General features: G+C 42.1%; 1 protein-coding gene across 2 annotated transcripts in view; it reads left to right on the top strand.

The window, feature by feature from the left end:
- The window catches only part of brsk2 (BR serine/threonine kinase 2), a 705,112-nt gene that overhangs the window by 547,986 nt on the left and 143,799 nt on the right, over positions 1-13,327 (top strand). The window lies entirely within an intron of this gene.

Raw genomic sequence — 13,327 nt, 5'->3', positions numbered from 1 at the left:
ATTGAGTGTGTGCTACAACGATGGGAGGGAAAGTCTTCCCAGGGAGGCAGTAGAACTAGCTCGGGCTTCAGGAGAATGATGCATGGAGATGGCTTCTTTATGCAAAGCGTTCTTATGGCAGAAGTTGCCAGGGAGGTATCTGCAGGGCCCTCCAAGAATGCCTAAGTATTTTGGAAGCACTGCAGTGCAGCCAAATGTCTTGTCCAGATGTGAGTATAAAATCACAATGACTCAAAAGCAGCAGTGAGCAACAAAGTGTCATATATACCATTCATCAGCAGAAGCATCCTTCTGTGGTCCAAAGGTAAGGACTTTAAGTGAAGGTCAATTTGATTTTGAGAACACTGCAGACACTTGAGTTTGCTGATTGAGATTTGTTTGCAACCTCTGAAAATCACAAGTATGTTTACTAACTGTTGAATAGATTATAATAGTTAAAGGAGCCAAAATATTGTCATAAAAAGAGTGAAATGTAAAGCATAAGAGAGAGTAAGGAGACACGAGAGGGGTGGAGGAGAGAAAGTGGGATAGAACAGTGGAGAAATGACTGCGGGGTGCTACTTGAAATTGGAGAATTCAATGTTCATAGCATTGGGTTCATAGCATCAAGCAGTGAGGTGCTGTTTAGTTTGATCTGTACTGATGAGCTCAATGTAGTCATACAGGATTAAATTTCAAAATTGGCAGAGTTTGGAGATATGGTAAACAGTGAAGACATTGGCGCAGCGGTAGAGTTGCTGCCTTACAGCGCTTGCAGCGCCGCAGACCCGGGTTAGATCCTGACTACGGGTGCTGTCTGTACAGAGTTTTAACGTTCTCCCCGTGACTGCGTGGGTTTTCTCCGAGACCTTCGGATTCCTTCCACACTCCAAAGAGGTACAGGTTTGTAGGTTAATTGGCTTGCTATAAAAAATGTAAATGGTCCCTAGTGTGTATTGGATTGTGTTAGTGTGCGGGGATCGCTGGTCGGCGTGGACTGGAGAATGCAGAGAGGCTGGCTATTGAGTGGCAATTGAAATTTAATTCAAGAAAGTGTGAAATAATGCACTTTGGCAGAAAGAATAAGGAGGACAATAAGGAGAACAAGGACGGCACTGTGGCGCAGCGGAAGGGTTGCTGACTTATAGCGCCAGAGACATGGATTCGATCCATGACTACAGGTGCTGTCTGCATGGAGTTTGTACGTTCTCCTCGTGACCGCGTGCGCTTTCTCCTAGATCTTCGGTTTCCTCCCACACTCGAAAGACGTACAGGTTTGTAGGTTAATTGGCTTGGTATATATGTAAATTGTCCCCAGTGTTATATGATAGTGTTAATGTGCGGGGATCGCTGGTCGGTGCGGACTTGGTGGGCCGAAGGGCCTGTTTCCCCGCTGTATCTCTAAACTAAACAATACACTAAATGAAACTGTTTTAAAGGAGGCACAGGTACAGTGGGAGCTGGGTTTTGGCATACACAAGTCTTTCAAAGTGACAGGTATTTTTAGAGGTGCTGTTAGAAATGCATATGAGGCCTCCTAATTCATAAATAAAGGCATCAAGTACAAAAAAACATGAAAGTTTGAAAAACACTATTTGAACCATATCTGAATTATTTAATTCAATTCATGACCATACCACACTTCATGAAGAATATAAATCTCTCAGGGGAGATGCTGAAGAGATTTAATGAAATTATTCCAGAAATGAAGGATCTTAGCTGTAAGGAGTGTCCTTGCAGCAAAAAAAATAATTGTAGGTTTAGATGGGTTAAAAGTAAAGAAAATGTGCTCAAAAGCAGGTGGTTCAATGAATAAGTGAGAATACAGATGAAAAGTGATGAGCAAAAGGAATGTGAGGGAAAAATTGCATAGCGAGTGTTGTTTAGTTTAGTTTAGAGATACAGCGCGGAAACTGGCCCTTCGACCCACCAGGTCCGCACCGACCAGCGATCCTTGCATATTAACACTATCCTACACCCACCAGAGACAATTTTTACATTTACCAAGCCAATTAACCTACAAACCTGTACGTTTTTGGAGTGTGGGAGGAAACCGAAGATCTCGGAGAAAGCCCATGCAAGTCACGGGGAGAACGTACAAACTTCGTGCAGACAGCACCCGTGGTTAGGATCGAACCTGGGTGTCTGGCGCTGCAATTCCTGTAAGGCAGCAACTCTACTGCTAACTGCCCTCACGTGGTTAAGGCTTGTCGCGTCGTTGTGATGGAAACAATTAAGGTGCCCAGAGGGGATTTGAGAAACGATAATTTGCCAGGCTGCAGGGAATAGGACTGAACAGGTTCCTCTATAGAGTCAGTGCAGACTCATTTGGCTGAACTGCCTCTGCTGTGCTGTAAAGATACTGTGATTCTTCCCTACATTTGTTGGAACAAATAGCAGCGCAACCAGTACTGGGGATAATTGGGAAAGAAGGAAAGAGGAGCAAAAAGAAGATAAACCTGATGCAATGAGTAATCCAAAAAGATAAACAGAGAGTCGGCAGATTCCAAAATTGCATTGATGATGAGCCGGGGGACTTTCATGACCTAGATAATTCTGATTAGTTCAGAAGAAGCTGCAAACATGAATAAGATCAGGCCTATTAAAAAATATTCTAAGTACATGGTACATAGGCATTACGATTCACAAAAAAAAAGCAGATAATTAGTATCATCACAGTTTACAGATTATACTTTGTCCCGTTATCACATAACAGATTTATTCTTAATTTATTTGAGAATAACCTCAGATTTGGAGCAACAAGATAAAGCAAACTCTTTCAGAGTCACACAGTGTATCAAATAAGGGTATTAAATATTAGAAAACATTGGAGGTCAAAATTGCTGGTAGCATTGCAAAGTCCTAAAATATTCTAGTTGAAATAAATTAGTTCTAAAAGTGGGCTGAAGATAGATAGATTTTTGATTAGTACGGGTGTTACGGGTTGAGGGGAGAAGGCAGGAGAATGGGGTTAGGAGGGAGAGATAGATCAGCCATGATTGAATGGTGGAGTAGACTTGATAGAACGAATGGCCTAATTCTGCTCCTATCACCTATGATGTTACGAGGTCAGAGCTTCAACAAAACGTTACTACCTTTATTCATATAATAAATAAATCTATATCAATGATTTGAATCGAGAATGTATATGGCATGGTTAGCAAGTTTGCAGATGATTCTAAGTGGGTGGTATTGTAGTTAGTGAAGATGGTTGTCAAAAATTGCAGCAGCATCTTGATTGGTTGGGCAGGTTGGCTCAGGAATGGTTGATGGACTTGAATACAGAGAAATGTGAGGTGTTGCATTTTGGGAAGACTAACATCAGTAAGACCTACACAGTGAATGATGGGGCTCTGGTCAATGTTGTAGAGCAGAGGGATCTTGGAGTGCAAGCACATAGCACATAGTTCGTTGAAAATAGCACCACAGGTAGATATGGTGGTAAAAAAAGGCTTTTGGCACCTTGACCTTCATCAGTCAGAGTATAGAAGTTGAGATACAGCCACCGTTGGCAATGCTGCTATTTACTATATTGAGGGTTTGCATAAACAAATATTGAGTCTGTGGTTAGAGAACAGAATCCAAATTCCAAGCATTTGTTCCTTACTTTGATGTATCATTGTCCGAGGTTTTGAAATGCACATTATATCCACCTGTCTTTCGATCTGCCTCTTTACCTTTAGACGCAGAGGAAGTGCAGCTTTGTCATTGATACGGTTTATTTTGCTCGGTTGGACATACAGAACCCAGTAATTTTTAAGAAGTTGGTGCATTTCCCAAGTGTTCTGTTTTCGTCAACAAAATCATGAAAAAAGCATCTGATCACCACTATGTTATGTTGCTACATATTCAAATTTACATCTCACATGTACTTTATGAATTGTATAAAAGTTGTTATATCATTTTCATAGACGAAAGGTGATGAAATAGGTCCTTCAAACCACCATGGCCGTGCCAAACATAAAAACCCTCTACAGATGGCATTTTAAATGATTATTTGAATACTTAAATTTTGAGAGTGTACCTACCTCCACCCCACGGAGTCCCACGGTGACCTAATCCATCCTGTCGGTATCAGTGGCCTCAAGAAAGCGCGTCCTGTCGGGGACTACAATGTGAGCCACAACAACAGCAGCCTAAACGGGACTGTGCAGTGTGTGAAAAAGGTTTCACTGGTGCACCTTGCAAGCCAGGGTTAGCATTGGCAGATCCATCCACTATAGCCCGAAATCCGTTATAAGGGGTTCCTTTTAAACGAGGGTTTACTTCCACTCATGCTCGAATATTATCTAAGGAATCTGTGTGGATCATTTACTGAACAGTTGCAAAACCAGTTGAGCAACAAAAAAAATGCCAGAGGAATGAAGCGGGTCAGGCAGCATCTATGGAGAGAATGAACAGACAGCGTTGGGGTCAGGACCCTTCATCAGACTGATGGAGAATTGGGGAGAAAGCTGGAAAAGTGAGTTGGGGCTGGGCAAAGCCTGGTAAGTGATAGGTGGATATAAGTGAGGAGGGGAGGGGGTGGGTGATTGGCGAATGGTAACAATGGTAGAGTGATAAAGGTTAGAGGCGAAAATGCGACAAAAGGGATTCAGATAAGTAAAGAAGAGGAGGAGTTGAAAAGTAAAACCAAAGGAAGAGATATGGGTGGCTGGGCTCAGCATGGATGAGCAAGAGCAGGATTAGAAGGAAAATAGGGAACTTGTGGATGGGAGCATAAGGAGGAAGGGAAAGTAGCAGTATGACTGGGGTGGTGGGAAATTGTGGGGAAAGGTGGGAGAAATGTATGCACCCCGTGGTGGGGACAGGGGCAGGAGAAAGAAAGAAATTAAAAGAAAGAGAGGGGGGTAGGGGAGGGTTACGTGGAATAATGTTTGCTAATCATTTTAACTCACCTCTCACACCTGGCTTTGGCTTTTACAGATCAATTGACCCGCTGGTATTAAGAAAGATCATGGCTGATCCAATCTTGCTTCAACATCCCTTTCCTGATCTTTATCCATACCCTGTCGTTTAAGTGTTTTCAATCTCTAACTACTTTCACATCTCCCTTTGTAGAAAATTCCAGAAACTCATAACCAGAGAAAAAATTCCTCCATATCTTTGCCTTGTGGGAAGGGTTGTAGGGAAATCACCTATTCTGCAGCTACGCCTCCCAGTTCTATATATTGCCACTGGGGGAAACATCCTGAATGGGAAACATCCACTCCAGATTGCCAGCATCCACCTTGTCAACGTCCCTCAGTATCTAATACATTTCAGTAAGATCAGCTCCCATTTTTTATATTGCAATGTGTGTCAGCCCAACCTACTCAACTTACCAGGAATCAACCGTGAACCTTCTCGGTACTACCTCCAATGCAAATATACCCTTCCTAAAGATATGGAGACTCAATCTGTTTGCAGTACCCCACATTGTATCTCACTAGTGCCATGTAAAGTTCGATTAAAACTTCCCTATTTTGTTTTAGTTCGTACTCCTTTGTTTTTGGCTGTACCTACATGATGACCTCTGGTGTTGCAAGTACGAGCAATCCCAAATCCCCTTGCACTGCAACATTTTTGTAATAGCATTCCACAGCTTGCTTTTTTATTCTTCCTCCTAAAGTGGCTAATCTCACAATCTGCCAACTTCGTGCTCATTCACATAATAACCCATCGATACCCCACAACATTCAGTCCAAGTCATTAATATAGTATAACGAGTAGCACCTGACTAATTACTGATTACCAGTTCATTATGACAGACAATAAAGTTTTCTGAATCTGAATATCCGCTCTGTCTGTTTTCGATTTGTTAGCCACTCTCCTGAGGCTGCCAATATATATTATCCAAATCTCTTTGCACCACAGTGAAAGGGATGCCAGTTGGACACTGAACGTGGTATTTTTGCGTTTTAAGTTTAAATACTTATTTACTTTTTCTTTCTGTTATTTCTTCTTCTCCTTTATTGAATTTTTCTTTATGGTTTTTTTTATTCCTAATATTGTTACCAGATTTAATATTGACCTCGTCCAATCTAATTTAACCCCTTTCTCATTCCGTCTACTGTTTATTCTGTAATTCTTAAATCTCAAGGAGTTGCGTGTTAGCCCAGTAGTTCATCAAAGTATCAAATAATCCTTTCTGTGCTGTCATCAACACCCACCTCTAGCAAGTAAAAGCTTTTGAGCTGAAGGATACAAGAAATTGCCCACAGAGCAAGAAATGTCATGCAATTTCCTACTCCAGCAAATTCCAGCCACATCCATTACACTTTGCTACATAGTATATTATTGAAAGATTTCTTTACCGGATTTATGCTCAATGTTTTCAGATTCCTCGTTTGATTGATGCTTGAGAATCATTGTTCCACCAATGTCATTGAAGATAGTAAAGTTTTCAATTTCTGACAAATTATTCATTTTTTAAATTCTCGTGCATAATATTGTTCTCTTTCTTTGGTTTTTTTGTACTCTTTTGCAGACCACTAAATTACTGAAACTTTTCAGAATTTTCATACAAATTAATTTTGTAAACTTGCTGTATTGAGGCAGCATAGCAAAATTGCATTTCAGTTCGATGGGTTGGCTTTTTAGCTCAAGTAATACCCAGAAACAACTAACTGTTGTAATGCAGAATTGATAAGGCAAGCTAGTACTTATTTGTGTTCATAACCCACTATTTACTACAGCCGATTTAAAAGACCCAATGCCAAGCCTAGACTTGGATGAAAATATTTATTTCTTTCACTGCAGATATATCTTCATGTTTCAGACATTATGGGCGGTGGTCTTCATTTTCTGCTAGATCGAAAACTCCACTTGCCAATGTTGGCCTTATGTGTGTCACTTTAAAGAATGGAATAAAATAAAACTACCAAATGAATACAAATATTCTGATTCAGCTATCTTTAGAGTAACTATTCTGGGACAATGCTGTAACTGGCACTTCATTTGCAAAACTTTGTTTGATAATAAATGCATGGGAACATGCAGATAAAAATGTAGATTATATTCATAATCATATTCTCTTCAAAGTCTGTGACACATTGAATACATAGTAATGTGAAGAATGCTGTAAATCTTTTATATGTTTCAGCAGTTTGATACAATCATACCTCATTATAACAATCCCTTGAGAATTTTCAACAAGTTGTATCCTGGGGCAGGGGGATATTTGCTTCATACTTCAAAAATTCAATTTCTTTCTCCGTGGCTTTGTTTAAAACCGAGAAACAAGTAAATTGTATAGTTCTATCCCACCTTTAAACTTTATACCGAATTGATGCTTTCTTTGATGAGTAACCTCGTACTCCTCAGGTAGTCCCTCGGGATTGAGGATGATTGGCTTCCTGTGCAGCTTTATGGGCTCTCAGGTTGTCAATATACAGATTCCTCCACAGATAAGACGTGGGACATAAGTGGATATAAGTCATATGGAACGAGCTGCCGGAAGAGGTAGTTGAGGCAGGTACTACGATAACGTTTAAGTGACATTTGGACAGGTAAATGGACAGGATAGGTTTAGTGGGATATGGGCCAGGCGCAGGCAGGTGGGACTAATTGGACATGTTGGTCGGCCTGGGCAAGGTGGGCCTAAGGGCCTGTTTTCACACCGTATCACTCTATGGCAGGAGGTGCCTGATGGGGGTTGGAAGGAGTAGGGGGTTGGAAGGTGGTTTGCTCCATCTTTTGCTTATACAAGCTTTCTGTGTGTTCCCGGTGCATTGTCTCAAGGTTCTAATGCAACCTCAAATGTCTCTTCCCCCGTGGTGTGCGGTCGTGGACCAGAGATTCTCAGTAAATAATAACAAACATGCTGCATTTCTTCAAAGAAGCTTTGAGCACCTCCCTGAATCTTCTCTTCTATCTGCCTGGGGTCAAAATAGTCACCTCTTCTGAGGGTTTCAAAAGTGCTATGATTCCACCCTATGGCCAAAGAGTCATGAATGATTCTCATAACCCAAGTTCATTCATTTAATGCATATAGTGGAGTCTAATTCACATTAAAGTGGCAGTCAAAAGCTTTTAAAAAGTGCTGGAGCAGGCAGCAACTCTGGAGGACATGGATAGACAATGTTTTTGGTCAGGATTCTTCTTCGGACTGATTGCAGGTGGGATGGGAAAGAAGAGGTGGGGGCAGGGCAAAGTCTTACAAGTGATAGGTGGATACAGGTGAGGGGGGGTTTTGAATGGCAATGGGTGAACAAATGTAAGGTAAGATAGAGGAGAGAAATATGAAACCAGGGGGAGGGATATAGGTGGAAGGGGACAGGTGGAAGCAGAAAAGGGGGATATGATAGTGAACAAAATGAGTGCACATCGCAAGATGGCGGATGTGCGCGATGTGCGGGAGTGGGCGCCGTCTGTGTATGGCAGCCTGCCCGCAGTCCGTCTCTACACCTTTTTTTATTTTATTCTAAGTCCTGTTAAAAAAATGTTAGTGGAGGTCTTCTATGTGGGGGGTGGGGGTGGAGAAGGGGGAAACTTTATTTCTTAGTCACCTACCTGGTCGGAGAAGCAGCATCCCTCCAAGCTGCTTCTTCGCCCCGTCCTCGCGGCCTACCATCGAGAATGGAGCGGCGTTTCCTGTCGGGACCGGCCGGGACTACAGCTTCGGCGGCGGTGGCGCAGTGCTGGGATACCAACACGGAGCGGGCGATGCCTTACCGGGTCGCCGTGCGGTAAGCTCCGGAGCGTTGTGGCCGTCGATCCCAACATCGCGGAGCTGGGGCTGCGGGCGTCCTGCCGCGGGCGGCGCTGGATTTGGAGCGCCGCAGAGCCAGGGATCGAGTTCACCGGGGTCGGAGCTCCAACCGGCGCGGCCTGAGGACTACGAGTGCCCCGGTCTCCAGGGAGGAGGCAGCCGCTCCAGACTTTTCCAAGCCGCTGAGGAATGTTTCACCCGACGCCGAAGTTCCATCTTCACGGCAAGAGGGCCCTGAAAATCATCGGACTGGCTGCACGGCCACAAATGGGCCCTGACCTCGGGTGTTTCACAGAGGAAGAGGACTTAACTTTCTGGTGCCTTTCTCCACAGTGGAAATGTTTTGATTCTGCTGTGGGGGGACGTTTGTGTTGAACTCTATAATGTGTTGTGTCCATTTTATTCATTTTTTTTTAACCTTTTTCTATGGTTTGTAATGGAACTTATTATTTAATTTATGTAAAGCACTTTGGTGTCAATGCAAGTTGACTTAAAACATGCTATATAAATAAAACTTACTTACTTACTTACTTACTTACACACTGGGTTGTGGAAAAGCACAGGAAAAAGAGTGGAAAATAAAAAAAGGGGGAGTGTTACCTAAAATTGGCAAATTTAATGTTCATGTTGTTAGGTTGCAAGGACTCCAGTGGAATATTCCTCTAGTGTGCATTTAGCCTCACTCTATATAAATGGAGGAGATGCTGTTCCATTTATCTTACAAATAAAATTCAATGCAACAGGAAGAATGGTGTTAAGCTGGAAAGAGTGCAGAAATATTTAAGAGGATGTTGCCAGGACTTGAGTACCTGAACTATAGAGAGAGGTTGGACAGGCTAGGACTTTATTCCTTGAAGCGCAGGATAATGTGGGGTGATCTGATAGAGCTGTGTAGATATAGAGAAGGTAAATTCACAGTCTTTTACCCAGATAAGGGAAATCAAGAGGTAGGGGGAGAGGTTTAAAGTGAGAGAAGAAAGATTCACTAAGAACCTGAGGGGCAACCTTTTCACACAGAGAGTAGCAGGTATTTGGAACGAGTTGCCAGAGGAGGTAATTGAGGCCAGTATTATAACATTTCAAAGTCATTTGGACAGGTTCATGGTTAGGAAAGGTTTAGAGGGATCTGGATCAACATGGGCAGATGGGACTGGTGTAGATGGGCCATCTTGGGCAAGTCGGGCCAAAGGGCTTGTTTCCGTGCTGCATGACTAATTTAAATCCAGTATTTATAATTTGAGAAAGGTAAGAGGGTAGAAAAAAGGGGCTAAGAGTCACTAAGCTGCATTGCACAGAAATGCACCCTTCAGCCCACCACATCCACGCTTTTCTACACTCATCCTATTTACCCACATTAGAACCATATCCCTCTGTGCCTTTTCCATTTACGTGCATGTGTAAATGCCTCTGGAATATAGTAATTGTATCTGATTCCATAACTTTGTCTGGCAATATGTTCCAGAGATCAACTGCTTTCTATGTTTCAAAAAACCTACTGCTACTTTATTTTTAAACTCCCATCTTTCCCTTAAAAATGATATCCTCTTGTTTTTGATAAGCATAGTAGAAGAAAGGTTTTGACTATCCACCCTATGTATACCTGTCATAATCTTATATCCTTTTATCAGGTCACCTTCGCCTCCTTTACTCCATGGAAAACAACCCCAACCTATGGCATTTCTCCCCATACTTATTGTGACCAGACAATATGACCAGACTACATCCTGGTGAATCTTCTATGAAAAGTTACCAATACTTAGGTCATCCATGATTATGAGCTATCCCAGCGATTTTTTTTTTTTCTCAAAATGTCGGTAAGATGATTTTATTTCCCACCTCCAGTTTGATTATTGGTCATTGGAGATTGGGCCAACACATAGGCCAGATAAAGCAGAAAATGACAGGCTGTTTTCACAGAAAGGCATTAGTGTATTTAATCAAGTTTAGGTGATAATCCTGAATCTCACATGCATTTCGTTATACACTGGCTGATAAATTACCAGTTGTAATCGACTACATTTATTTACTAGCATGGATAGAAAACTGGCGGAGGGCAAAGAGTGGGAATAAAAGGGGCCTTTTATGGTTGGCGGGCGGTGACTAATGGTGTTCCGCAGGGGCTGGGGTTGGGTTCTCTAATTTTCATGTTATATTTTAATGATCTGGATAATGGAATTAATGGCTTTGTGGCTTGGTTTGCGGATGATATGAAGATAGGTGGAGGGGCAGGCAGAGGTGAAGAAGCAGAAGGACTTGGACAGGTTGGGACAGTGGACAAAGAAATAGCAAATGGAATACTGTGTAGCAAGTGGATGGTCATGCACTTTGGTGGAAGGAAAAAGGCATAAACAATTTTCTAAATGGGGAAGGATTTAGAAATTGGAGGTGCAGAGGGATTTGGGAGTGCTGGTGCAGGATTTTTGAAAATATTACTTTGCAGGTGGAGTAGGTAATTTCATAAATTATAGGAGCGGAATTAAGCCATTCGGCCCATCAAGTCTACTCCACCATTCAATTATGGCTGATCTATCCTAAACCCATTTTCCTCCCTTGTCCCCATAACCCCTGACACCCAAACTAATCAAGAATCTGCCAATCTCTGCCTTAAAAATGTCCATTGACTTAGCATCCGCAGGATTCCACAGATTCACCACCCTCCGACTAAAGAAAGAAAGATAAGAAGGAAGGCAAATGGAATGTTAGCATTCATTTTAACAATATAAAAGCAACGATGTAATGTTGAGGCTTTGTAAGATGCTGGTCAGACCACATTGAAATATTATGAGCTATTTTGGGCCTCGTATCTAAGGAAAGTTGTGCTGACATTGGGGAGGGTCCAGAGGAGTTTCACAAGAATGATCCCGGGGATGATTGGGTTAACGTATGAGGATCATTTTATGGCCAGAGGGTGATGAATCTGTGGAATTCATTGACACAGACGGCAATGGAGGTCAAGTAATTGGGTCTTTTTAATACGGAGATTGATAGGTTTAGTTTAGTGTAGAGATACAGCATGGAAACAGGCCCTTCGGCCAACCGCCCTGCGATTACCCATACACTAGTTCTATCCTACACACTAGGGACAATTTACAAAAGCCAATTAACCTATAAACTTGCACGTCTTTGGAATGTAGGAGGAAACAGGAGCACCCATAAAAAAATCCACGCAGTCACAGAGAATACAAATTTGGTGCAGATGGCACCCGAGATCAGGTTCCTGGCGCTGTGGTTCTTGATTATTAAAGGCTACGGGGAGAAGATTGGAGAATGAGGTTGAGAAGGAAAAGTAGATCAGCCATAATCGAATGGCGGAGCAGAACCCATCAAATCTGCCCTGCCATTCGATCGTGGCTGATCTACTCTTTCTACTCAACCCCATTCTCCTGTCTTATCCCGGTAACCTTTGACACCCTTACTAATCAAGAACGGGATAGAACTAGTGGCCTAATTCTGATCCTATGTAATCTTATGATTTATCATTACAATTTATTCCGTGAATAAGGAATTTCATGCACCCTGGTGTGTATGACAATAAACTAAACTAACTAATCCTAAATTGACAAGATACCTCAGAATGTTCAAACACCTTTAATGGGATAAAGTAATCCATAGGGACTGTCTAAAAGTTTCTGAGGACTGAAAATCCAAACATCAAAGTTATTATTGTGAGGATCGACTCTTTGGGTACACAAATATCTCAATGATTGATAGACAGGGCAAATACAATTATTGATGTGCTAAATGACGAAACATGTTCGCTCTGGAACTATCCTTGATTTCTGCCACAACGATGCTTTGATCTCATCACAATGGTGCAAAATAACTTGGCTGAAGATGTCTGGGGAAGGGTCTCGACCCGAAACGTCACCTATTTCCTTCGCTCCATAGATGCTGCCTCACCCGCTGAGTTTCTCCAGCATTTTTGTCTACCTTGGCTGAAGATGTCTGATGCCTGGTTTGATGTAGGTCAATTAATATAAACCTCATTATTTGGTCTGCATACCAGAATGTTTCGTGGTCATGTCAGTTTACAAACCATATCACTTGAACAGCCTCCCGCTGAAAGCCAATGGCCTGGCCTCTCTACACAGCACTGTTTGGTTACATAGCTGTCCTTTTCATTTCCATGTTGATTACTGCTCGTATTTTATATTTGAACTGTTTTTCAAGAGATTCAAGATTCAAGAGAGTTTATTGTCATGTGTCCCAGATAGGACAATGAAATTCTTGCTTTGCTTCAGCACAACAGAATATAGTAGGCATGAATACAGACAGACCAGTGTGTCCATATACCATTATATAAATATATACACACATGAATAAATAAACAGATAAAGTGCAAATAAACAGATAATGGGTTATTAATGTTCAGAGTTTTGTTTGAGTTGAGTTTAATAGCCTGATGGCTGTGGGGAAGTAGCTATTCCTGAACCTGGACGTTGCAGTCTTCAGGCTCCTGTACCTTGTACCTGAAGGTAGTGAGGAGATGAGTGTGTGACCAGGATGGTGTGGGTCCTAGATGATGCTGCCGGCCTTTTTGAGGCAGCGACTGTGATAGATCCCCTCGATGGTAGGGAGGTCAGAGCCGATGATGGATTGGGCAGTGTTTATTACTTTTTGTAGTCTTTTCCGCTCCTGGTCGCTCAAGTTGCCGAA

The sequence above is a fragment of the Amblyraja radiata genome, chromosome 20, assembly GCF_010909765.2.
Source record: "Amblyraja radiata isolate CabotCenter1 chromosome 20, sAmbRad1.1.pri, whole genome shotgun sequence".
NCBI classification, from domain to species: domain Eukaryota; kingdom Metazoa; phylum Chordata; class Chondrichthyes; order Rajiformes; family Rajidae; genus Amblyraja; species Amblyraja radiata.
This window is presented reverse-complemented; position numbering and strand designations above follow the sequence as displayed.